At 34.8% G+C, this 26,478-nt stretch overlaps 2 long non-coding RNA genes across 3 annotated transcripts; one reads left to right on the top strand and one right to left on the bottom strand.

Moving 5' to 3' along the window:
• Positions 1-1,823: 1,823 nt before the first annotated feature.
• Positions 1,824-26,478, bottom strand: LOC135275424 (uncharacterized). 2 transcript variants are annotated; one of them, XR_010343047.1, is made up of 3 exons: positions 26,374-26,478; positions 2,176-2,247; positions 1,824-1,943 (listed from the first exon to the last, which is right to left on the bottom strand). It is a non-coding gene; the product is annotated as an uncharacterized LOC135275424 (long non-coding RNA). The 2 variants fall into 2 exon arrangements; XR_010343046.1 differs by lacking the exon at positions 26,374-26,478 and adding an exon at positions 26,086-26,230.
• LOC105707507 (uncharacterized) lies at positions 11,208-23,986 on the top strand. The gene is made up of 2 exons (XR_010343045.1): positions 11,208-12,725; positions 23,058-23,986. It is a non-coding gene; the product is annotated as an uncharacterized LOC105707507 (long non-coding RNA).

The raw sequence follows: 26,478 nt of genomic DNA, 5'->3' as shown, positions 1-26,478 counted from the left end.
GTGGTCTTTTCTATGACTGTATAGTATTCCATGGTGTATATGTGCCACATTTTCTTTATCCAGTCTCTCATTGATGGGGATTTGTGAACAGTGCCACAATAAACATATGTGTGCATGCATCTTTATAATAGAATGATTCATAGTCCATTGAGTATATACCTAGTAATGGGATTGCTGGGTCAAATAATATTTCTATTTCTAGATCTTTGAGGAATTGCCACACTGTCTTCCACAATGCCTGAATTAATTTACAATCACACCAACAGTGTAAAAGTGTTCCTATTTCTCCACATCCTCTCCAACATCTGTTGTCTCCTGATTTTTTAATGACCACCATTCTAACTGGTGTGAGATGGTATCTCAATGTGGTTTTGATTTGCATTTCTCTAATGACCAGTGATGATGAGCATTTTTTCATATGTTTATTTGCTACATAAATGTCTTCTTTTGAAAAGTGTCTGTTATATCCTTTGCCAACTTTTTGATGGGGTTCTTTGTTTTTTTCTTGTAAATTTTTTTAAGTTCTCCATAGATTCTGGATATTAGCCCTTTGTCTTATGGATAGATTGCAAACTTTTTTTCCCCAACAATGACAACAAATTAAAAAAGAAACCATTATATTTGGCAAAAAGTAAGTTGATGATGTTAAATAGAGTGCTTTGGGTGGACTGTTTTGGTTGAATGTCTGAGTGGTTAAGGTAAGTGGAAATTTCAAATGAGAGCATATTATGAATGGTAAAAATGGTCAGCTGATGTTTAACATTTTAAATTTAGCAATTAGGGTGTCAGGATGACCTTGTGAGAAAGGACTGTGAGTTCACTGTTGTGGGATAAAAACCTAGGAAAGAATAAGAACTGATGGAAAGGAAATAGCTAATAGAAATTCTCTGTGGAAATTAAAAGCAGAAAAAAAAGTTAGTATCATAAAAGACAGTTTTTGTTTTGGATCATAAAATATGGAGTTTTTTATAAATGTGTGATAAGGATATAAGGACAGTGATGAGAATAAAATAAATTACATGAAAGAGAAAAAATTAAACATATAGATGGGTTGGACATGTTTTAAAATGTAATAACGATTTTGTGTTTGAACAAATAAGTACATATAAATAAAAGTGTGATTTAGATCATAGTAACAAACAGTGAAAGTCAAAGAATTTAATACTCTGCAGCATAAAATTTAACCAAATAATTGGAGGAAACAATATTTATGATAAATTCTGAGAATAGAAACAATGCAAAGAAAGTTCAAGAAATGAACATCTTATCAAATAATAATAAAATAGATAACTACTTGCTTCTTCCCTCCCTTTTTATTTTAACTACTATTTTTACTTTTCCCATTGATATATTTTACCAAACAACCAACATCTTCTATGGAAATATTATCTTTTCTCTCTTGAAATTTGCATTAGTTATTACTCATTTTATGCATTTTCATTATATTAACAGCATTTTTAGTCAGAAAAAATAATTCTGTCTAAAAATTCTGTTCTAATATTTACTTGATTTGAAAGTACTGTTGCCTTTTATTTTCCTTATTATTCATGTTGTTTTGTTTCCACACATAATGAACAATTGATCTTCACAGTAGTAATTTTTCTGGCAGCTTGTCTAGAGACAACTTAAAATTAGCTTCTGTCCTCCACAAAAGAGAGTTTCAATTTACTATTACCATGCAAAGTCTGAATTTTGTATCTATTTAAATTCAAACTTGACTTGATTAATAACTTCAGAGTAAAATCAAGTAAAAAAAAAAAACCCATAATTTAAATGCAAAATGACCAACATCTAAAAATAAGTGGAAGTTAAAGGGCTCACTATTATGTATTCCTTTCATCATGTGGAATATCTCCTGGATAGTTTTCATAGTGTCATCATGGGTAGACTTGGCTTAGATCTTGTGCTGCATTGTTTTAGCGGATGTCAGCTGCAGACATTGACTAAAAGGCACAGAAAGAAAACTTATGGGAAATGAACATTTCTTTCATACCACTTGGAGATAGGACTATCATCTTGGTGTTAAGAGGTGGTTAATGCCTCAGAGAAGTTTGATTGTCTATTTCTTTAAAACAATGTTTTCTGAAGATACAATACCTTAAGTTAGAGATTTTGGTTGAATATTCTCTAAATCAGACATAGATTTTTCTATGGTGATCAGTAATCCATATTTACCTGTTAACATTTCCTCGGAACAGCGCATTATATGGAATCTTGTTCTCTTCTTTTTGGATTGTATACTGAATTCTGCTGACAAGAAGAGTTTGAATTAGCAGAACCCTGAGAATGGAAACTTTAGAAGAGACTGATGAAGAAAGTACAGGAGGAATTTCATCTTCAGAAGTAGAAATTGTCCCTGACCACAGATCCCATCTAAGCTTTCCTTTTAGCATTTTCTTGTCAACTCTTCTCTACTGTGGTGAGGTGGCCTCCACTTTGTATATGTTTGTTATTTATCAGAAAGGTAATGACATATTCTGGATGTCATTTACCATCAGCTTTATTATTATGGGGGCAATTTTTGATCAAATTACCCTGTTTTTTTTCAACAAAGACTTGAGAAATAAGGTTGTGTTATTTTTTTGGCACATTCTTCTTTTAGGACCTATAGTGAGGTAAGTGACACAAATATTTCTCATTCACTGTTTCCAACGAGTAAATTGAATATAAATAGTTGGCTAACAAGATTAAGGATGTCATAATTAATGTTTCTCTAATGGAAATGCTTCCCTATTAGTTTTATTTTGTTTTCACAATTTTGAAAGGGTTACTGTGTGATTGTCATTGGTTGTAATATAATAGTAATTTTATCAAATGCAAATGGAAATAAGTCAGTCATTTCTTCTGTTCTTTTTATGCACATATTGTATACCAGTCTTTTTTTTTAATTATTTTTCTCATTCAGCCTAATGGGCATTTTAAATAGTTATGGGGGATAAATATGTAACCCTAAATTAAGAAAGAAGAGTAGCATAAGAAGATAGAAAGCTTTGAAAATAATCTCATAAACTTTGTCAACTGAGGGGATTTAACTTTTTAATGGTAGATTCTCCAGACATCCTTGAATTTGTAGCTGTCACTTGGAATATCAAAATGTAGCTATGCAATTTATTTCCACATCACTTTTGTTTGTTACTTCACTGATTTGTGTTAATACTATAAATTTTGTAAGATCTAATTTGAGCCAGTTCTGTATTTATAGTTCAGAGATACTAACATGTATACACAATTATATACATTTTATAGAATTTGGAGTCACTGGGGATAAGTGTTACCCTTTATTAAAAAGGTAAAATACAAAATTAGCTGGTAGTGGTGGTGCGTGCCTGTAATACCAGCACTTTGGGAGGTCAAGGTATGTGGATCATGAGGTCAGGAGTTTGAGACCAGCCTGGCCAAGATGGTGCAACCCCATCTCTACTACACATACAAAAGTTAGCTGGGAGTGATGGCAGGTGCCTTTAATGATAACTCAGCTACTCAGGAGGCTGAGGCAGAGAATTCCTTGATCTCAGGAGGCAGAGAGGTCAGTGAGCCAAAATTGTGCCACTGCATTCTAGGCAGGGCAACAGAGTGAGACTCTGTATATATGTATATTCTGAATATATTTATTTATATGTATTCTGTAAATGCACATAATGCAGAGTGGTTTACAAACATAATGCAAAAATTTGAAACCTCAAAGTCTAATCTTCTATACAAAGAATTAGTAACAACAAGAGCAATTAGTAACACTAGCAGGACAATAAACACTCCTGCAGGGCCAAAGAGAATCCCAGTGACAGTTCATGAAGTGATTTTGTGCCATTCTCTGGAGCTAATTTAGCTTTAATTGACTGTATCTCCTGAAAGAAAAGGACTTAGGCAGAAACCACAAGAAATAAAGACATTAGCCACAAAACTCAATAAATAAATAAAACCTCTGACAATATTAAAACTAGTAATCCGTGTGTTGTAAAAATGTATCTAATTTTACTATTTAAAAATGCTAATCAATATTTTGCAAAATTTTTGCAATAGGGTGGATGTGGTAACTCATGCCTCTAATCTCAGCACTTTGGGATGCTGAGGTAAGTGGATCACCTGAGGTCAGAATTTTGAGACCACCCTGGCTAACATGGTGAAACCCCGTTTCTACTACAAATACAAAATTAGCTGATTGTGGTGGCATGGGCCTGTAATCCCAGCTACTTGGGAGGCTGAGGCAGAAGAATCAGTTGAACCCAGGAAGCAGAGGTTCCAATGAGCTCAGATCATACCATTGCACTCCTGCCTGGGTGAGAGAGTAAGACTCTATCGCCCTTGAAAAAAGAAATCTTGCAGTAAACAACATTAGATGAAAAGAAAAATAATTTATAAAAATATGCCTATAAGTGGAAGATACTAGATTACCCATTTCCTTAAAAAATATTCAAAGAAATGTGAGTTATAAGTAATAAAGTATTTGTTCAAAATATCTCCAACATAAACTTTACCATTTTCTTTCCATCCTACACTTCCCCCCACTTTTGATAACTCATTTCTTCTTTTACTATCTGTTCATATCCTACTTTCTTCCATCATAGTGTTGTGTTATTCTAAATAAAAAATCTTTATGAATGGTTCAATCAGTGAAAAGAATGGTGAATTCTCCCTGGCTTGAAACAGGATATTTGCAATATACTTGTTGAGAATGTATATTTAATATTTAAACTTATTTACTCTATTATCAAAAGAGGTTCTCTCAGGGAGACTATGTTCTACTAAGCAGAAATAAAGATTTCCAAATTATAGTATATATGCCTTTTCTTTTTCCCATATGATATGCAGATATCTATTATTCGTCACTTAAAATGTCAGTAGTAAACTTTTATTTCCTCTCAGACGCATGCACTATTTAGAAGCCTATTTACATAAAGCCATATAAAAGGCTTTAAAATACATTTCTTTATTGTTAATGACAATAATGGCCATGTGTTTAGTAAATTTCTGTGTGTGGTTTACTTTCTGGTGTGGTATGTAATAATTATTCTCTAGGTGTTCTAGATTATATGACATGCTGTGAAGTGTATAATATATATAAATAGTTTAATTATGCAATTGCATATGACATCTATATTTCTATGTATGTTCCACATGCAAATGATACAAGAATCAGCCACGTTAATTATAATGATCTTGATTTATCTAATAATTAAATAAATATGTTAATGTCTCTTACTCATTTCTCTGGCAGTATCACTATTATAGTATCAATTTTGTCTGTTTATAGCTTTTCCGTACATAGAATGAGAACGTCCTGTAATCATCTTTTACTTTTTTTTGTAATATTATTTTTTAACTTTTTCTTTTCAGATTAGCAATTTTCATTAGTATGTGAATAAACTGTAATTTAGTTAATATCTCATCTGGTAATTATGTTGTAAAATTTTTTGTATTATAATAATTCTGTAACCCTATTATATTTGTATGTGTTTAAATAAGAATGAATACGGATAATGTAAAGGTGCTCTTAAATGTCACCACAAAGAAATGATATAATTTATATGGTGATAGACAGCCTTGTTGAATTTTTCTACAGACTAGATGTATGAAAAGGGTTACTAATTATTATTTGCATAAAGAATAAGGCTTCACACTTTTGCATAAATTTATATATATTTGCATTTACCTTTTTAATGATTAAATAAACTCTTCTAGTGCTGTGATTATAGGCATGAGCCACCATGCCTGGCCTCTAATTTTTGTTTTTTCTTTTAGTCGGTTTTGACATTTGTGAGCTTTCTTTCTGATTTGTAAAATTCAAAATGGGTTGATAATTTTGACAGCTAAACATAAACACATTTCTTCAGTCAGCTGTTCATAATATTTTAATGTTTTTCTCTGAAATTTTAAAATGTTTTTATAATAAATTACAATAGAATTTTGCTATTATTCAAGAGTTTTTATCTTACCAACTTCTCTATACATACATATATATATATAAGTTAATATTTTAGTTCTGTATACTTACTATGTGATATCATTTAATTTTAGGCAGGAGTGAGAACAGAATTAGGTAATTTATGTTTTCAAATATTAATTAAAAATTATTTACTGTATAATTTAAAGGTCAAATTGAAATTGTTTCAACTTGAAACAATTACTTTTTCTATTATATTTAAAGTACCATAACTGAGTTTATTTTGTTATATTAATTTGTCTTACTCATAGGTTTAAAATCTTAGTATGTATGTGACTAAACACAAAATCTTGCAGGTCAATTCTTTTTTAACTGTTTTTCACTGTATGTTTTAGGTAATCTCATGCTTATTTTTCTATGTGAATTTTAGAGCTAGCTGTTGATACATTTTATTTTATCAAATTAAATTTATAGATTAAATTTAGGAAAGACTAACATGGTTTCTAAGAACAATTCTTCATATTTATGAACTGCATAGGAATTCATTTTTTTTTAAGATTAATATCTCTAAAGTGATATGTGTGTTTTTTAATTGAAGTTTTTATAATTTTTAGGAGTCTTGCATCATGGAGTTTACATTATAGGTTAATAGTATGCAAGGTATGTTTTTATTTTTATGTTTTATTTCTTTTTGTAAATGAGGGATCAAGTGATATTTCAAATTATATAAGGTTTGTTAACTGTTTTGTTACCGATTTAAAACTTAACTATTGCATCAAAAATGTGATCTGAATTATAAAATGAAAATGTATATTTATATATAAATTAAATGAACATATAAATTAAAATATATAAATATAGAGAGTCTTGAATTATGATCTGAACTGATGTCAGCTATTGTAATTTTTTTCACGTGAGCTAAATTGGAAAGTATGGCTTAATTGGCCTAATTGAGTTTCTTTTAGTGTGTGTGACATGAAGTTTCATTTTTTTTGTTCAGGCTGGAGTGGGGTAGCGCTCACTGCAACTGCCATCTAGCAGATTCAAGAGATTTTACTGTTTCAGCCTTCGAAGTAGCTGGGATTATAGGTACCTGCCACCACGTCCAGCTCATATTTTATTTTTAGTAGAGATAGGGTTTCACAAGGCTGGCCAGGCTGGTCTCCAAATCCAGTGAGGAACTGTGTGACTGTCCAACCAACATTTGAGAAACTGTAGGACTGTTTCCAAAAGTAGCTACAATATCTTATCTTCCCACCAGCAATGACTGAGGGTTCTAATTTTTTACATCATAGCCCTATTGTGAATGAATAAAATCTTGTGATTTTGGCTTTAATTTCTTCTTTGAATGGTCCTGACACCCTTGTTGAAACTCACCTATTGGTAAATACAAGTGTAGATTTTGGACTGTCAGCTTTATCCCCTTGACCTAGATACTTATCCTTATTACCAGACAGCCTTGAGGATTAATGTTTTGTAATAAGTTTTTTAGTAGAAAGTATAAATTAACAAATTAATTAAGTTGGTATTATTATTTTTGCAGAATTGTTTGGCTATGTGGAGTCCTTTGCATTTCTTTTCTTTTTTTTTTTTTTGAGATGGAGTTTCACTCTTGTTACCCAGGCTGGAGTGCAATGGCGCGATCTCGGCTCACTGAAACCTCCGCATCCTGGGTTCAGGCAATTCTCCTGCCTCAGCCTCCCGAGTAGCTGGGATTACAGGCATGCGCCACCATGCCCAGCTAATTTTTTGTATTTTTAGTAGAGACAGGGTTTCACCATGTTGACCAGGATGGTCTCGATCTGTTGACCTCGTGATCCACCCGCCTCGGCCTCCCAAAGTGCTGGGATTACAGGCTTGAGCCACCGCGCCCGGCCCTGCATCTCTAACTGATCACTTGTTTGTTTCTGCCAAACATTAATAATAACAATAAAGGCAACTGGAATTTTGATATGGAACAAATTGATTTTATAGATCAGTTTGGGGAGCACGGTCATCTTAACAACGTTAAGTCTATCAACCCATGGGCATGTAATGCATTTCCATTTACTTAGGTGTTTAACTTCCTTCGTTGATGTTTGGTAGTTTTAAATGTACAAATCTTATACTTCTTCCTTAAAATTATTTCTAAATATTTTCCTTTTTAGGTTATTACAAATAAAGTTTTTTAAGCATCATTTTCAGTTGTTTACTGCTACTATGTAGAAACACAACTGGTTTTTGTATAGTGATGTGTACCAAAACCTTGTTGAATCCATTTACTAGCTTAATTTTTTGTGTGTGAATTCCTTCAGATATTCTCTATGTAAAGTCATGTCATCTTGAGTAGAGGGAGTTTCACATCTTCTTTTTAAATTTGTTTTTCTTTTATTTCTTCCCCCATAGCCTAACAACTAATTGTCTTGGGTAGAACCTCTAGTACCACACTGAAAAATGAGTTTACATGTTTCACTTATTTCTGATATAAGGGAGGAAGTTCAGTCTTTTGTCAATAAAAAGAGTCAAATTCTGTAAAATATTTTGAAGATGTTTATTCTGAGCTAAATATGAGTAACCATGGCCCATGATAAACAATTCCCAAGAGGACCTGAGAACATTTGCCCAATATAGTCAGGCTGCAAATTGGTTTTATAAATTTTAGGGCGGCATCAGATATCAATCAAATACATTAAGAAATACATTCATTTTCTCCAGAAAGGCTGGACAACTTAAAGTAGTAAGGTGGGTGGGTGGGGGTGGATTTCAAGCGTTAGGTAAATTTAAATATTTTCTGATTGACAATTGGGTGAGTTTGTCTAAAGACCTGAAATGACAGAAAGGAAACATTCCGGTTAAGATAAAACAATGTTGTTAAAATAAAAATAAATTCCATGTGATGAGAATTTATGGTTTCCAGGGCATGACTCCTCATGCAACTTAGATAGGAATTTGGGCAAGATTAAGAAAATCAGAGCTTAGTAGTCCTCACTTCTGTGTGAAATATTATACTAGCTGTTATATTTTCCTTAACAAATACACTTTGCTATTCTGAGAAAGGATTGGTTGTTGAGTGTTTTTATTCAAATACGTGTTGGATTTTGCAAAATAATTTTGTCTGCCTGTTGAGATCATCCTGTGATTTTTGTCCATTTTTCTATTAATGTGATATATTTTACTGATTTTTATATGTTGAATCTGTTACAAGAAATTAATCCTGATACAGACTCCAAGAGACGGTTCTTGGATCTTGTGCAAGAAAAAATTCAGGGCAAGTCCACAGTGCAAAGTGAAAGCAAGTTTATTAAGAAAGTAGAGAAATAAAAGAATGGCTACTCCATAGACAGAGGTTGCTCATTTTTCTGGTTATTTCTTGATGATATGCTAAACAAGGGGCGGATTATTCCTGGCATGCCTCCCCTTTTTAGACCATATAAGGTAATTTCCTGATGTTTCATGGCATTTGTAAACTGTCATGGCACTGGTGGGAGTCCAGCAGTGAGGATGACCAGAAGTCACCTTTATGGTCATTTTGGTTTTTGTGCATTGTGGCTGTCTCCTTTACTGCAACCTGTTTTATTAGCAAGTTCATTATGACCTGTAATTTTATGCTGACCTTTTGTTTTATTCTGTGACTTAGAATGCCTTAACAATCTGGGACTACAGCCGCCTATGTTTCAGACTCATTTTACCCAGCTCCTGTTTAAGATGGAGTTGCACATGTTTACATACCTCTGAGAAATCTCTTTTTGTTGCAGGAATACATCCCAGTTGGTTGTGTATTATCATTTATATGTATTGCTTGGATTGGCTTTCTAGTGTGGTGGTGAGCATTTTTCTTTTTGGCTGTGTTCATAAAGGATGGTCTGCAAATTCTCCTAATCTTGTCCTGATTTTGAACATGCTACTGCATTTATAATAGATTTTATTATATTTATGCCTGATGCATACATTTGTTGTCTTAAGATACCTTTGGTGTCTTAATGAGTGTGTAGAATGATTTACATGAATTATTGGATAAGATTAAACATTAGATATTGTAGCTAAAAATGTCCTCAGTTATCCTCTTTCACTCCTTATCTTCCTTTCTTTTACTTTGTGAAGATAAGACAATTCAATCAAATATCTTTCATTTCGTATTCGTGTTTACACTTTATGAAAGCATCTAAATGCAACTTCATACTCAGCAATTTACTTCATACTTCTGGCGATGTAGATGAATCTGTCAGTATTTCCTCCCCCCAAATCCAATAAAATTTCTCAGATAATATGATGGAAGATGAGGGATACGAGAGAAACTGTTTTTCATATTTTCAGAAGCAAAAATAATGTAGAGATAATAAACGATTGTGTGTGCCTAAAGGTCAAAAGTATCTAAAAGTTATAATGATACAATCTCCTATTTATCATACATTTAATAATTTCTAAGGAAGACCTAGCTAATAGGGTTTAATTAAATGCTATGTTATAGACATTGGATTATGTGGTAAGAGAGAGGTAAAACAGTAGGCAATGACAGAGGCAACTTCAGAGATTAAAAGCATCAATTTTTTAAAGAAGAGTGTTACATTAATAAATTTTTATAAACTTTAAAAATGTATTCCTTTTTGAAAACTGTAGTTGTATTGTAACAGAAAATGGGCTCAAACCATAAGATGCCTATAATCTCATATTTGTCTTTAAGATTTATGCTGGATTTGTTCATTTTTTTCATGTTATTGAGTGTATAGAAGCTTACATTGATAGGTTTTCTAACAAATTAAAATATTATTTTGTACTGACCTTTTTACTGCTGATGATGCTTTTGGTTTTCCTTGAAATCAGTTTTCCTAAAAGTGCTAATAGCCTATTCTGTTGTTTTTTCTATGTGGATATTTTTTTCTCTCTCTCTCTCTTTTTTAATTGATGGCTTTTATTTCTTGTTCTTATGCTTAATTGTAACTATTTTAAAACACATGACCACTTATACTTGTGAACACGTTACTTTAGTCTGTTTGCATGCATTATGTTATTTTAAAACTTGAACTTATTTATTTATGGAAATCGCATCTTGCTCTCTTGTGCAGGCTGCAGTGCAGTGGTGTGCAAATTCTGCCACCTCACTGCAAATTCTGCCACCCAGGCTCAAGTGATCCTCCTACCTCAGCCTGCCGAGTAACTGGGATTACAAGCATGCACCACCACACCCAGCTAATTTTCGTATTTCAGAGTTTCACCATGTTTCCCAGGCAGAATCTAACTCCTGAGCTCAAAGGATCTGCCCTGACTCTCCTCCCAAAGTGCTGGGATTACAGACATAAACCGTCATACTTGCCTACACTTATTTTAATTTTATTATTTATGTGTCTTTTCTGCTTAGGATACATAAGACTTACTTAAGCTAAGAAGTCATGATTGTAACAATTTGAAATTCTTCTTCCAGTCATTATTTAAAAAATACTGCAAGTTCCTATATTCTTTTAAAATTCTGATCAGATGTGTAGGCTTTGTCACTCTTTTCTTAACTGCCCAATAATCTCCATCTTATAGTTCCTACTTTTTTTCTCTTTGCTACATTTTTTTTGTAATTTTATAAAATTTATTTTTCAGTTATCTAATTACCTTTTAACTATTTAATCCAGCCAATTATATATATATATATGTGTGTGTGTGTGTGTGTGTATATATATATATATATATATATATATTCTAGAACTTCTGTTCATTCTTTTTAAAATTGTTCATCATGGAGAAATTGGTTCTGTTGGTTCTTTTTAAAATTATTCATCATGGAGAAGTTTTCTTTTTTTATACTTCTGAAGCACTTTTTATTTGTTCAAAAAAATAATAATTTTGACTTGATAAGTTTTAAATAGGAAATAAGCTGGGTTCATTTTTATACATTTTATTCACGACATCTTATTTTGTTTTTATTCGTATTTTGCGATTTCTTATAAAGATCTGCTTATTTCCTACTGAATTTTATCTGTGGAGGTTCTTTGAGGACAACTTTGCAGTTAAACTTCATTACAGATCCTATTTGTGTTTGTTTTTGTCATGTACGTAAAACTGCTTTAAGTACTCATTGATGTTTTATACAACTACATTCTTATGATGCTATGTGAGCAAAATTCCATCACTAGTAAAAAATCATAAATCAAAATATATTCCAATGAAAATTTGGAGGAAGTTGAAATCTGTATCATTGGAAGAACATTTAAAAACACCGATGTTTTTAAGTTTATTTTAAGAGAAATAGCTTTTGTATGGGTCAGAACATAAATACATTAGTTAAAGACTGGAATATTATTTAATCAAAGTGATTTTGAAAAAGTGAATTGGCTTGTGTATAAATGAAAGAATCTTTACTTTTTACTTTTTAATCTGTTGTTTGGATCCTTTTATCAGGCTGAAGTTACATATTATTTCAAGTTGAAAATGAAGGGGAGAACTAAAATAAATGATAAGATTAGAAACTGTTAGAAAGTTATGTTTTATTCAGTGTGATTAAGTTAATGTGTGTAATTTAATGGTTTATTTCAAAATTAAGTGTTCATCTACTGATAATCTTTCCAATATTTCTACACATTTGTCACCAGAAAATGTTAATCTCGGATGTTGCTTCATATTAACAGGTGTTTGCAGACCACTATATGTTACCACAAATTATTGAAATATCTTACACTGGAGGCGGAAAAGAGTCAAGTTAGCAACCCACAGAGAAACGAGATACTGGAAAGGAAGATTGGTTACTCAACCCAGTATATTTTAAGGGAGAAGAATGCATTCAAATGCATGACAGTGGTTCAAGCTTTTGTTTCTTCTTTTCCACAATTAATTTTTCAGATATATGTCACTCTCACTATACAAGAATTGCCTTTGAGTAGAGGTAAGTTGGGTTTTTTGACGCTGAAAATCAGGTAGACAAAAGTTGGGAGGGCATAATAATATAACAGAAATTGATGAGTTAAAATATGTAATCTGAAATTACAGATGCACTAAATTTTTTGTAAGATCAAATTTCTATGAATTCATTTGGTTAGTAGTGTATAAAAGGATGCCACTGGAACCTACAGAATTTAGTATGCATAGAAGTTAGCATCAATTTATTTTATTGACCCCGAAGAGGTAAATTAAGCTTGATATAATATTGAGATATGAGGTGGTGGAATAAGTTGTTATCCAAAACATAATATTTATTATAGTTTCCCTTTTGTAAATAGCATTGATTTTAATTGAAATGGAAACTGTGTGAAAATTAGAATGTGTCTAAGACTATTAAAATTTTATAAAAGTCACCAGGCAAATAGTTCTGTATCTTTTATATTAAATTTTTATCTTAGATACAGGGGGTTCATGTGCAGGGTTGTTACATGGAAATATTAGGAAATGCTATGGTTCGGAGTGTGAATCCCATCACCCAAAGTAGTAAGCATAGTACCCAATAAGTAGGGTTTTTTGTTTTTGTTTTTTTTTTTTGGCCCATTTTGTCCTTCCCTCCACCCTCTAGTGGTTCAAAGTGTCTGTTATTCCTGTGCTTATGTTCATGTGTGCTGAATGTTCATGTGTGCATATGAGTGAGAAAATGCAGTATTTGGTTTTCTCTTCTGCGTTGATTTGCTTAGGATAATGACTTTCACCTGCATTTATGTTGCTAAAAAGGACATCATTTATTTCTTTTGAATTGCTGTAGAATATTCTACATGCACATACATGGAATACTAGATGACCATACAAAATATATGAATCATTTACTTTATGTGGTGTGCCACTGATGGTCACCTGGGTTGATTCCATGTCTTTGCTATCGTGAATAGTACAGAAATGAACATACGACTGCATGTGTCTTGGTGGTAGAATCATTGATATTTCTTTGGATATATACCTAGGGATGGGATTGGTGGGTTGAAATAGTAGCTCTGTTTTATGTTCTTTGAGAAACTTCCAGACCGCTTTCCACAATGGCTGATCTAACATACTCCTACCAGCAGTATATAACATTTTCTCAGCATCCTCGCCCAGCATGTGTTGTTTTTTGATTTTTTAATAGTAGCCATTTTTGCTGGTGTGAGATAGTAACTCATTGTGGTTTTGATTTGCATTTCTATGATAATTGCTGATGCTAAATTTTGTGTTTTGTTTGTCTGTCTTAGATGGAGTTTCATTCTTTTTGCCTAGGATCTAGTACAATAGCATGCTTTTGGCTTACTGCAACCTCTGCTTCCCTGATTCAAGTGATTCCCCTGCCTCAGCCTCCCAAGTAGCTAGACTTACAGGCATGTGCCACTATGCCCAGGTTGTATTTGTTTTGCTATATTGGTCAGGCTGGTCTCGAACTCCTGACTGTATCCAGTCGGGGTGGCTCATGCTTATAATCCCAGCACATTGGGTGGCTGAGGTGGGTGAGCATTTTTTAATATGCTTCTCGGACACTTGTATGTTTTCTTTTGAGAAGTATCTGTTCATTTTCTTTTTACCTATTTTCTAACAGTTATTTATTTTGTGCTTGTTAATTTGTTTACGTTTTTTGGATTCTGGATCTGAAGACTTTGTTGGATGCATAGTTTGCAAAATAGTTTCTCCCATTGAGTAGATTGTATGTTTGCTCCACTGACAGTTTCCTTTGCTGTGCAGAAATTCTTTAGTTTAATTAGGTCCCTATTTTCTATTTTTCTTTTTGTTCCAAAGTTGCTTTGGGGGATTTAGTCAAAAAATGTTTGCTGCTCTTAGTGTCCAAAAGAATACTTCCTATGTTATCTTCCATGATTTTTATAGTTTGAGGTGTTACATTTAAATCTTTAATTCATTTTGAGTTAATTTTTATATATTGTGAAAGGTAGGGGTCCAGCTTAAATCTTCTACATATGGCTAGCCAGTTATCCTAGAACCATTTATTGAAAAGAGAAGGCTTTCCCCATTGCCTGTTTCATTGGCTTGTCTAAGATTAGATAGTTATAGGTGTGTGGCTTTATACCTGTGTTTTCTGACCTCTTTTCTTGGTCTCTGTGTCTGATTTGGTACCAGTGCCAAGTTGTTTTTGCTACTGCAGCTTTTTAGTGTAGTTTGAAGTCAGGTAGTGTAACGTCCCTGGCTTTGCCGCTTTTCTTTATGATTGCTTTGACTAATTTGGCTCTTTGTTGTTGTTGTTCCACATGAAATTTCAAACAGTGTTTTCCTAATTTTGTGAAGAATGACATTGGCAGTTTGATAAGGATAGCACTGAATAATTTGAGCTTCTGCCCATGCAGTATAATATAGGCTATGGGTTTGTTGTAAAAGACTCTTAGTATTTTGAGTACATTATTTTTATGCTTAGTCTGTTGAGTTTGTCATGAAGAAATGTTTGATTTTATTGAAGAATTTTTTTATTTTGGTTTTTGCTTTTGATTCGATTTATGCAGTGATCACATTTGTTGATTTACATATGTTGAACCAGCTTTGCATTCCAGGAATAAAGCCTACTTTGATTGTGTTGTACTAGCTTTTTGATGCACTGGGGAGTCTAGTTGACTGATACTTTGTTGAGTATCTGCGTTCATGAAGGATATTGGCCAGAAGTGTTCGTTGTTGTTGTTGTGTCTCTGCCAGTTTTTGGTATCAGGCTGACACTGGCCTTATACAATGAGATGAAAAAAGAAAAGACCCTCTCCTCAATTTTTCAGAATAACTTTTTTTTTGGTAGCATTTTATGAGTTCTTTGTACATCTGGCAGTATTTGGCTATGAACCTGTCTGCTTTAGAATTTTTTTTTTTTAATTATTGGTAGGATCTTTATTACCTAAACAATTTCAGACATAGATTTTGACCTATTCACAGTTTTAATCTCTTCCTGATTTAGTCTGCTTTAGACTAATTTAGACTAATTTAGGAGATTGTCTGCTTCCGGGAATTTATCTGTTTCCTCTAGATTTTCTACTTTGTATCCACAGGTTGTTCATAGTAGTCTCTGAGGATCTTTTGTATTTCTGTGGGATCAGTCATAATACTGCCTATGTGGTTTTGATTGTGCTTCTTTGGATCTTCTCTTTCTTTCCTTTTTCTCTCTTTTTTTGAGACAGAGTTTTTCCTCTGTCACCTGGGATGCAGTGCAGTGGCATGATCTTGGATCACTGACACCTTCAGCTCCCAGGTTCAAGCAATTCTCATGCCTCGGCCTACTAAATAGCTAATAATACAGGCGTGCACCACCATGCCTGTCTCTTTTATTTTATTTTTTTAGTAAAGACAAGATTTTACTGTGTTGGCCAGGCTGGTCTCAAATTCCTGACCTCTAGTGATCCACCCAACCCAACCTCCCAAAATACTGATATTACAAAAGTGAGCCACCATGCCCAGCCCCCTTTTTTTCTTTGTTAATTTAGGTAGCAGTCTATCAATCTTATTTATTTATTTATTTTATTTTCAAGGGCTAAAATCTTGGTTTTGTTTAAGTAATCTTTTATATGGATTTTTGCATCTCAATTTCATTAAGTTTTCTTTAGTTTTAGTTCTTTTCTTCTGCTAATTGGGAGTTGTTTTCCCCTCTCTCTCAGTTCTTTTAGGTGCAGTTTGATTGTTAATTTGAGATTTTTCTAACTTCTTGATGAAGGTTTTTTAGGGTTATAAACTTTCCACTTAACCCTGCTTTGGCTGCATCCCTGAGATTTGGGAAAGTGTTTTCTATTTTCATTTATTTTCAAACAATTACCTTAATTTCTGCCTAAATTTTGATGTTTACCTAGGAGTTATTCAGGTATAAGTTGTATGATTTCCATGTAATTGTGTATTTTGAGAGATTTTTTTGGTATTGATTTCTATTTTTATTGCAGCATGGTCCAAGATTGTGCTTTATGTAATTTCAGTTTCTTTTGAATTTACTGAGGCTTGCCTTATGACTGAGATGAGCTGATAGTCAATCTTAGACTATGTTCTATGTGCAGATGAGAAGAATGTCTATTCTCTGTTTCTTGGGTGGAGTGTTCATTCTGTAGATGTCTGTTAGGTCCAGTTTGTCAAGGGCTGAGTTTAAGTTCAGTATTTCTTTGTTAGTCTTTTCGTAGGACAAGTACTTGTTCTATAAATCAGGGTACTCCATGTTGGATGTATGTATATTTAGGATGGTGGTGGATTGCAACCACTATTATTATGTAATAACCTTCATTGTCCTTCTCAATTTTCTTTGGTTTAACATCTGCTTTCCTGCTCTTCTTGTTTTTCATTTGGATGGTGACTCTTACCCAGCTCTTTTACTTTTCGGCTATGGGTGTCACTGGATGTGAGATGGGTATTGTCTTAAAGATAATACATGCTTGAATTTTGTCTTTTTATTCAGCCTGCCACTTCGTATCATTCCAGGTTAGTATTCATATGTGTGATTTTGATCCTGTCATTGTGTTGTTAGCTGGTTGTTATGTGGACTTGCTTTCCTAGCTGCTTTATAATGCCTGTGGGCTATGCACTTAAGTGTGCTTTTGTGGTAGCAGGTATCGTTCTTTCATTCAGCATTCCCTTGAGGATGTCTTGAAAGCCTAATCTAATTGAAGTGTGGGTCCTTAGCATTTTCTTGTAGGTGAAAAATTTTATGGCTTCTGTACTTGTGAATCTTAGTTTAGTGGGATATAAAATTTCTTGTTTGGAATTTTTTAAAAGAATGTTGAAAATAGACCCACATCACTTCTGGATTGTAAGGTTTCTGCTGAAGATCTGCTGTCATCCTGATAGTGTTCTCTCTGTAGGTGACCTGACAATTCTCCCTAGCTGCTTTTACATTTTCATTTTTGTTTTTTTTTTTAGTTTTCTTGTTTGTTTGTTTTTTCATTGACCTTAATGAATCTGATGGTTATGTGCCTTGGGAATAATATTACTTAGCATTTGACTATGGTTCTCTGTATTCTTTGGGTTTGGATGTCGACCTCTCTAGTGTGATGAAAAAGACTTTCATGACTGTCTCCTTGGGAATAATATTACGTAGTATTTGACTATGGTTCTCTGTATTCTTTGGGTTTGGATGTTGACCTCTCTAGTGTGATGAAAAAGACTTTCATGATTGTCTCCTCAAATATATTTTTTTCAAGTGGTTTATTCTCTCTCTTTTCCTTGGTCTATTCTGCTGATAACACTTCCAATTGCATGTTGATGTTCTTACAGTGAAGTTTTCAGCTGAATAAGTCAATTTTTGGTCTTTCTTTAAGTGTCTAGTTCATCTTTGAGCTCTTGGATTTCTTTTTTGCATTGGTTGGCTTCCTTGGATTGTTTCAATTTTCTCTTCAATTTAGATGAGACTTTTTGCCATCCAGATTCAGAATTCCCATGTCTGTCATTTGAGACCATTGAAATTGGTTGCTGGGGAGCTACCGGGCTGATTTGGTGCTAAAAGAGCTTCTTGTGTTTAGAACTGTCATCATTCTTGCACTGGTTCTTTCTCATCTGAGATGGCTGGTGTGCCTTTAACTGTGATTCAAATTGAGTATCATCATTTGGCTTAATTTCTGGAAGTTTTGAGATGGCAAAGTCTCTGTACAGTGTCATTGTTTCTAAATTCCTGTCTGTGGTTTTATACAGGATGGAGGCAGAATTAGTAAAGCGACTTTTTGTGTTGTAATTTGGGCTAAAATCTAGGAGATGGTGCTGGAGAATAATGAGCAATAGATGGCCTAATACTCAACTGTAGAGTTTCTTTTTGTATTCTGGCATTTATTCCTGTATTTTACTGGACTAGGGACAGAGAGGCAAACCTCTGACTGGATCTGCTCGTGGGCCTTGGGGAGGCCACCTGCAATCACTGTCACTATGTTGAGAGGTTTTCATTTTTATTTTTATTTATTTATTTATTTATTTTGTTAGGTCTTTCCCATGGTGGGGCTCTCTTAAGCAGAAGTCTGGTAGGCCAAGGTTTTACCAAACCAGCCCTGTAGCTTAGGGCCCCCTAAAGCCACACTCCCACCACCTGATTCTACTGCCTTGGTCTCCTGAGTAGCTGGGATTACAGGCATGTGCCACAGTACCCAGCTAATTTTTTCAACTTTTACTAGAGACAGGGTTTCTCCCTGTTGGTCAGGCTGGTCTCAAACTCCCAACCTCAGGTGATCTGCCCACATCAGCTTCCCAAAGTGCCAAGATTACAGGCATGAACCACTGTGCCTGCCCACTAAGGTGAGATTTTTTCTAACTTCTTGATGAAGGCATTTCAGGGCTATAAACTTTCCACTTAAACCTGCTTTGGCTGCATCCCTGAGATGTGGGAAAGTTTTTTCTATTTTCATTTATTTCAAAGAATTATTTTAATTTCTGCCTTAATTTTGATGTCCACCTAGGAGTGAGTTAGGTGTAAGTTGTTTGATTTCCATGTACTTGTGTATTTTGAGAGATCTTGGTAATGATTTCTATTTTTATTGCACTGTGGTCCAAGAGTGTGCATTGTGTAATTTCAGTTTATTTTGAATTTACTGAGACTTGCCTTATGACTGGGCTGATAGTTAATCTTAGTCTATGCTCTCTGTGCAGATGAGAAGAATATCTATTCTCTGTTTGTTAAGTGGAATGTTTGTTCTGTAGATATGTTATGTCAAATTGGTCAAGTGTTGAGTTTAAGTCCAGAGTTTCTTTGTTAGTCTCTTCACAGGCCAAGAAGAACTTGTTCTATAAATCAGGATGCTCCAAAGTTGGATGTATGTATATTTTGATGAGGATTTTTACATTATGTTATTCAGGAATATTGGCCTGTAGTTTTTTGTCTTTTTTGTTGTGTCCTTGTCTGTTTTTGAAATCAGCATGACCCACCCCATGGAATGAAACAGTTCACATATCTTCTTCTTCTTCTTTTTTTTTTTTTTTGGCTAGATTAAAAAGAAATGGCAGGAGTTCTATTTCAGGGGTAGGTAGAATACAGAGTGAATCCATTGGGTTCCTGGGCTAGTCTTTAAAAGGTGGCTTTTCATTGCTGATTTGATTTTTTACCATGAATTTTTTTCTGGGTACCAGGTAAGATATCTCCTTTTTTGTCTCTGATTATATTATATTTTATGGGGACTTTTTTTTTTTCACTTTTGATTTTAGCTTTTTGTTTTCCTAATTCCTTGATTGAATCATCAAGTTGTGTATTTAATATGTTCTTTTAAATACTGTTTTCTCTTTAATGTTTTCATTGACTCAGAAGTATGTTGTTTAATTTTCATGTACTTTTGAATTAGTGATTTCAGAAGAAATACTTGATATGAATTTGATCTCTTCAACTTGATTGTATTTTTGAATTAATGTATGATAGATACTGGAAAATGTTCTGTGTATTTAGTAGAGAAGAATGTGTATTCTATAGCTCTTGGATAGATAGTTCTGTAACTGTTTTGTCCATTTGCCCTGCAGCGAATTTTAGTTCAGTGTTTACTTATTGATTTTCTGTGTGCATAATCTATTCACTGTTGAAAGTAAGGTCCTGAAGTTTTCTATTAGTATCCTGCAGTTTTTCTCTCCATTTGGATGTATTAATATTTACATTATATGTATGCGTATATTAATTATATAGGTGTATTTCTGGTACGATATTTTCTTTTTCCTCTTGCTTAATTCTGTATCATCTCTGTGTCTTTAATATTTGGTGGTTTGATTATATTAAGTATGGGGATATTCTTATTTGGATTGAATCTGATTGGAAGCATTTGACATTCCTGTACCTGCATATTTATATTTATATTTAGGCTTGGAAAGTTTTCTGTTATTATTTCTCTAAATAAACTTTCTACATTTTTTTTTCTACATACACTTTTTTTTTTTTTTTTTGAGAGAGACAGTTTTGCTCTTGTTGCCCAGGCTGGAGTGTAATGACATGATCTTGGCTCATTGCCACCTCTGTATGCTGGGTTCCAGTGCTTCTCCTTCCTGAGTGTCCTAGGTAACTGGTATTACAGGTGTACACCACCACACCCAGCTAACTTTTATATTTTTAGCAGAGACTTTTATATTTCACCATATTGGACAGGCTTGTCTAAAACTCCTGATCACATTTGATCCACCCGCCTCATCCTCCCAGAGTGCTGCAATTACAGGCATGCACCACCTCGCCCAGCTTTACCACACTCTTGAACACCGGTGACTAACACATTCGCTCTTTGGATATTATCCCATAAGTCCTATGAAGTTTCTTTATTTCTTTTTTCCTCTGACTGTATATTTCAATGGACCTGTCCTTGAGTTTTTCTGCTTGACCACTTCTGCTGTCAATGCTCTCAACTGCATTTTTTATTTTGTTGTGGTTTTATCTTCAAGATTTTTGTTAGTATTTTTCTCACATTATATTATCTCTCTGTCAAGTTTCTCTGATAAATGTCTGAATCATTTGTGTTTTCCTGAAGTTCACAACATTGTCTTAAAATCACTATTTTGAATTTCTTGTCAGGCCATGTATCCATGCCAAGTTCTTTTGTGTCAGTCACCACTAGCACCTGATTTTGACCACTTGGTGCCATCATGTATCTCTGATAAATCCTGATCCTTGTGACTATGCATTGATGTCTGCACAGTGATGTAGGTGCCTGATTCAATGTTCACAGTTTGGCTATTTTTGGAAATAAGCCTGTCCAAAAATTCAGGGCAAGAAGAAGGAAATTAAGGTCTTTAAGTTTATGATAGCTTCAGCCCTGGTAGCACTAGGGGGAACCTTGATATCCAGACATTGATGGCTGGAGTAATTTGGTCACCAAAGCTGACGCAGTACCGAGTTGAACACTGGGAGCACTCAAGGCCTGCAGCTGCCATGGTCTGCCCTCTCAGATTTATTCAGGCCTGAGGTCACTTTAGTCAAGCAGTAAAACTATTGACTGGAACTGGACTACATTTTGCTGAGGCCAATTTCTCATCCGTTGCTGGGGTGGGTCTGGAAGCTTGCCCTTTGGTATCAACCTCCCAAAGTGCTGGGGTGAGAAGACAGGCAAATACCAGTCCCAAAACAAAGTCCTATGCTTATTTCCTGGGATCAAGAATCCTCCCAGCTCAGTCTCCTGAATAACTGGGACTAGAGTCGTGTGCCACCATGCCTGGCTAAATTTTGTAGCAACAGGTTTATACCATGTTTCCCAGGTCAGTCTTGAACTCCTGGGCTTGAGTGATCCTCTCACCTCGACCTACTAATGTGCTAGGATTACAGGTATGAGTCACCACATCTGGTCAATTTTACTTTCTAAAATTTAAATTTTAGGTTACTTATTTTTATTCAGTCTTATTTCTCATAAATGAAATTTAGGATGCTAATGATATAGAGTTTCACTTTGAGTTTTCCTTAAGGAATAAATGGAGTGTTGATGCTCATTTTCTAAATAGTCTTAGAAAATGAAAAAGTAATTTAGATTAGAAATGACAATTTGACCACTTTTTGTTTTCTGGCTTCATTTCATTGTGCATGAAGAGTGTATTTTTTTTAACCTGCATGTATATGTGCAATGAGTTTTTACTCTTTCAACTGAATACAGTACGAAATTGTTTAAACAGACTATGCACCTACTTCATAACTTAGGCTTTCTTCCATGTGCTTTTTTGTCTAATTATTAAAAGAACAATGTTGAAATTAATTTTGCTCATGAAGAATTTTCTGATAAAACTTCAGTAACAGACACAAACATACATATGCACACACTCACTTCTTAATTTCTGGAACTTTTAGATTTTCTGTTTCTCTAGTACCTTGTATTCCATCACTCAGCAAAATCTGTCAGCTTCACTTCCAGGATTGACTTTAACTCCACAGCTTATTTCTTGTTTCCTATTATCACCATAGCCTAAAACACAGTTTATGTTACGTTGGCCTCTCCTTTACACTCTAACTTCCTATTTTACACTCTTAACTTTCTATAAAGACTATCTTTTCAATGTCTAATTCAGGTAATTTTATTATTTTTTAATTCAGACTGCTTTCTATGTGCTATCACATCTTATAGTGTCAGACCTGAATGTCTCTCTCATATTTCGTCTTTGCCAGTCTTCCCTTTCAGGGGATGTGTATATACATGTAGAAATGTAGGTATGCATGTATTTGTTTATTTGTTTTTCCCAGGTGTAATATATGTATTGCATACATAAATATTCCAGGTAATAAAAGATTAACAAAGCTTTTATTATTATTATTTTGTAAGTAAATGATTTTCTAAAGGAGTTGAGTGGGGATAAATAGATCTTAAAACCACAAGGTTAGAAAAGAAAGTGAACATTACTAACAAAAAATATTTTCTAACATTTTTATGTTTATCTTTAATAGCCTTGCTGATGACATGCTGCCTGTTATCAGCTGCTTATGGGGCAACTCTCTGCAGTATACTGGCCATCCAAATCAGCAACGATGATACTACCATTAAGCTACCACCAATGGAACTCTTATATGTGATAACATGGCGTTTCTTAGAAATTATCTCACGCGCAGTGGCTCTGGCATTATTCGCTGCATCTCTGAAACTGAAGAGCCTACCCTTTCTATTGGTCATATATTTTGTATCAGTGTTGGCACCATGGCTAGAGTTTTGGAAAAGTGGAGCTCGTCTTCCTAGAAGCACAGAAAATAATTCCAATGTGGTGGGCACAGTACTGATGCTTATCATCATCACACTACTATATGCTGCCATTAATTTCTCCTGCTGGGCAGCAGCGAAACTGCAGTTGTCAAATGAGAAAATATTTGACAGGAGAGAAAGTCGGGGCCATAGAATTCTACACTACAGCTTTCAGTTTTTAGAAAATGTGATAATGATATTCGCATTTATATTCTATAGAAGGGATACTTTACTGAATTGTTGTTACACATTAGTTGCCATACATGTCATCATAATCTACTTATTGGGCTTTTCCTTTATGTGTCTCTTCTATCACTATTTGTACCTGAGGAAGTCAGACAAAGTATTGTAAAGACATACTAAAAATTAGCCAGCGTCACTGTGATATTATGTAAACATCTAAAGAAAACTGAATTAAAAGAATAAAAATAAGCAGCTAAGGAAATATTATCGTTCTTGGAATAGATGGGTAATTTTCATTCAACAAAGTATGAAATATTCACAAAGTATACATATGTACTTTCACAGAACAATGAGTAAAGATGCTGAATGTGACTTTTTAAAGATATTCTTCCATTAAAAAAATTATAAACAGCAAGATCTTGGGAGTAGTTTTCAATAAAAGTTGATTTTTCTCCTGTGACTGTGTATTAGTAATTTTTGTTTCCTCCCTTCCTTCCTTCCTTCCTTCCACCCTCCCTCCCTCCCTCCTTCCCACCTTCACTCCCTAACCCCCCCTTTCTCTCTTTCTTTCTTTTCTTTTTGTGATGTATTCTTATCCTATCACCCAGTATTGAATGTAGTGGCATGATCTCGGATTACTGCAACCTCCACCTCCCAGATTCAAGTGATTCTCTTGCCTCAGACTCCTAAGTAGGTGAGACTATGTCACCTGCCAATACACATGGCATTTTTTTTTTTTTTTTTTTTTTTTTACTAGAGACAGGGTTCCATCATCTTGGCCAGACTCATGTCAAACTCCTGACCTCATGATACACCTGCCTCAGTCTCCCAAAATGCTGGGATTACAGGTCTGAGCCACGGCAACCAGCCTAATTTTTTAAAAAAGTATAATTATGCAATTCATTAAATAAAACAAAATCGAAAGTCCATCTGGGTCCAAAAGCTGAGCAGGAAAAATAACCATAATGCATTTTTCACCTAGTACATTTTTTGAACCAGTGCCATTAATTTAACAAATGTTTGAATCTAGTGTATACATTTTGAGCTTATGAAAATGCTCCTGTTTATATTAATTTAAGGTAACTAAGGTCATTCTCACTGAACTTTGACTGATAGAAAACAAGCAACTCATTAATACATCTGAAAGTAAAAAAAAAGTTGAATTAAAAAGAAATGATCACGTTAATAATTTAAAATAATAATTTACATTTCTGCCAACAGTACACAAGGATTCTCTTTGTTCTACATTCTCAAGAACACTTTCATCTTTATGATAATTCTAACATTTGTGAGAGGAGGGCTCATTATAGGTTTTAATTTACATTTCCTTGATGACTGGTGGTGTTAAGCATTCAGTTGTTCAAAAATTAGCTGGGTGTAGTAGTGCACACCTGTAATCACAGCTACTAGGGAGGTTGAGGCATGAGAATTGCTTAACCCAAGAAAATAGAGAACAAAAAAGCAGGGGTTGCAATCGTAGTCTCTGATAAAACAAACTTTAAACCAACAAAGATCGAAATAGACAAAGAATGACATTACATAATGGTAAAGGTATTAATGCAACAAGAAGAGCTAACTATCCTAAATATTTATGTACCCAATACAGGAGCACCCAGATACAAAGAGACTTAGACTTCCACACAATAATAGTGGGAGATTTCAACACTCCACTGTCAATACTGGACAGATCAACATGACAAAAAATTACAAGGATACCCAGGACTTCAACTCAGATCTGGACCAAGCAGACCTAATAGACATCTACAGAACTCTCCATCCCAAAACCACAGACTATACATTCTTCTCAGCACCACATCACACTTATTCCAAAGCTGACTACATAACTGGAAATAAAACACTCCTCAGCAAATGCAAAAACAAACAAACAAACAAACAAACAAAAACCAGAAACCATAGCAGATAGTTTCTCAGATCACAGCGCAATCAAATTAGAATTCAGGATTAAGAAACTCACTCAAAACCGCACATCTACATGGAAACTAAATACACTGCTCCTGAACGCATACTGGAAAAATAACAAAATGAAGGCAGAAATAAAGATGTTCTTCAAAACCAATGAAAACAAAGACACAATGTACCAGAATCTCTGAGACACATTTAAAGCACTGTCTAGAGGGAAATTTATAGCAGTAAGTGCTCCTGAGAGAAGTGAGGAAAGATGTAAAATTGACACCTTAACATCACACACACACACAAAATACTAGAGGAGCAAGATCAAACAAATTCAAAAGCTAGCAGAAGGCAAGATCCGCTCTTGCCAGCAGGTGCCTTTTGCGCATACCTCGCCGCCCTGATCCCTTAACGTCCCGGGTCCTTTGTGCTCGCCTCTCTCTCCAGTACCTATTTCGCGCGCCCGGCCCGGACCCCCATTTTCCTGCCCTTGCCAGCAAGTGCCTTGTGCGCGTGTCTTGCCACGCCAATCCGTTAAGATGCCGAGCCCTTTATGCTCGCCTCTCCCTCCAGTACCTAGTGCGCGCACCGCTCCCTACCCCGCCCCCGATCCCGCAGTTGCCAGTAGGTGCCTTGTGCCCGTACCTTGCCGCGCCGATCCGTTAAGGTCCCAGGTCCTTAGTGCGCGCGCCTCTCCCTACAGTACCTCATGCGCGCGCCACCCCGTCCGTTGCCATCAGGTGCCTTGCGCGCGAACCTTGCCGGCCAAACCGTTAAGGTCTGGCGTCCTTTGTGTGCGCGCCTCTCCTTCCAGTACCTATCAGGCACCCTCTCTACCCCCGCGCCCTCCCCCGCCACCATTGCCCGCAGGTGCCTCGCACTCATATTGTGTCCGCCGACTCCGCATTGCCAGCGGGTGCCTGGCGCGCATACCTTGTCCCGGGAATCCTGTAAGGTCGCACCTCCGGTGTGGATCTGTCACCTGCAGATCACTGATTGTGACTCTCATCTGTCGATGTCACAACCGCTCAGATTTGA

Source organism: Aotus nancymaae, unplaced genomic scaffold (assembly GCF_030222135.1).
Source record: "Aotus nancymaae isolate 86718 unplaced genomic scaffold, 86718_ANA_hifiasm-v0.15.2.pri h1tg000016l, whole genome shotgun sequence".
Classification (NCBI taxonomy): Eukaryota; Metazoa; Chordata; class Mammalia; order Primates; family Aotidae; genus Aotus; species Aotus nancymaae.
This window is presented reverse-complemented; position numbering and strand designations above follow the sequence as displayed.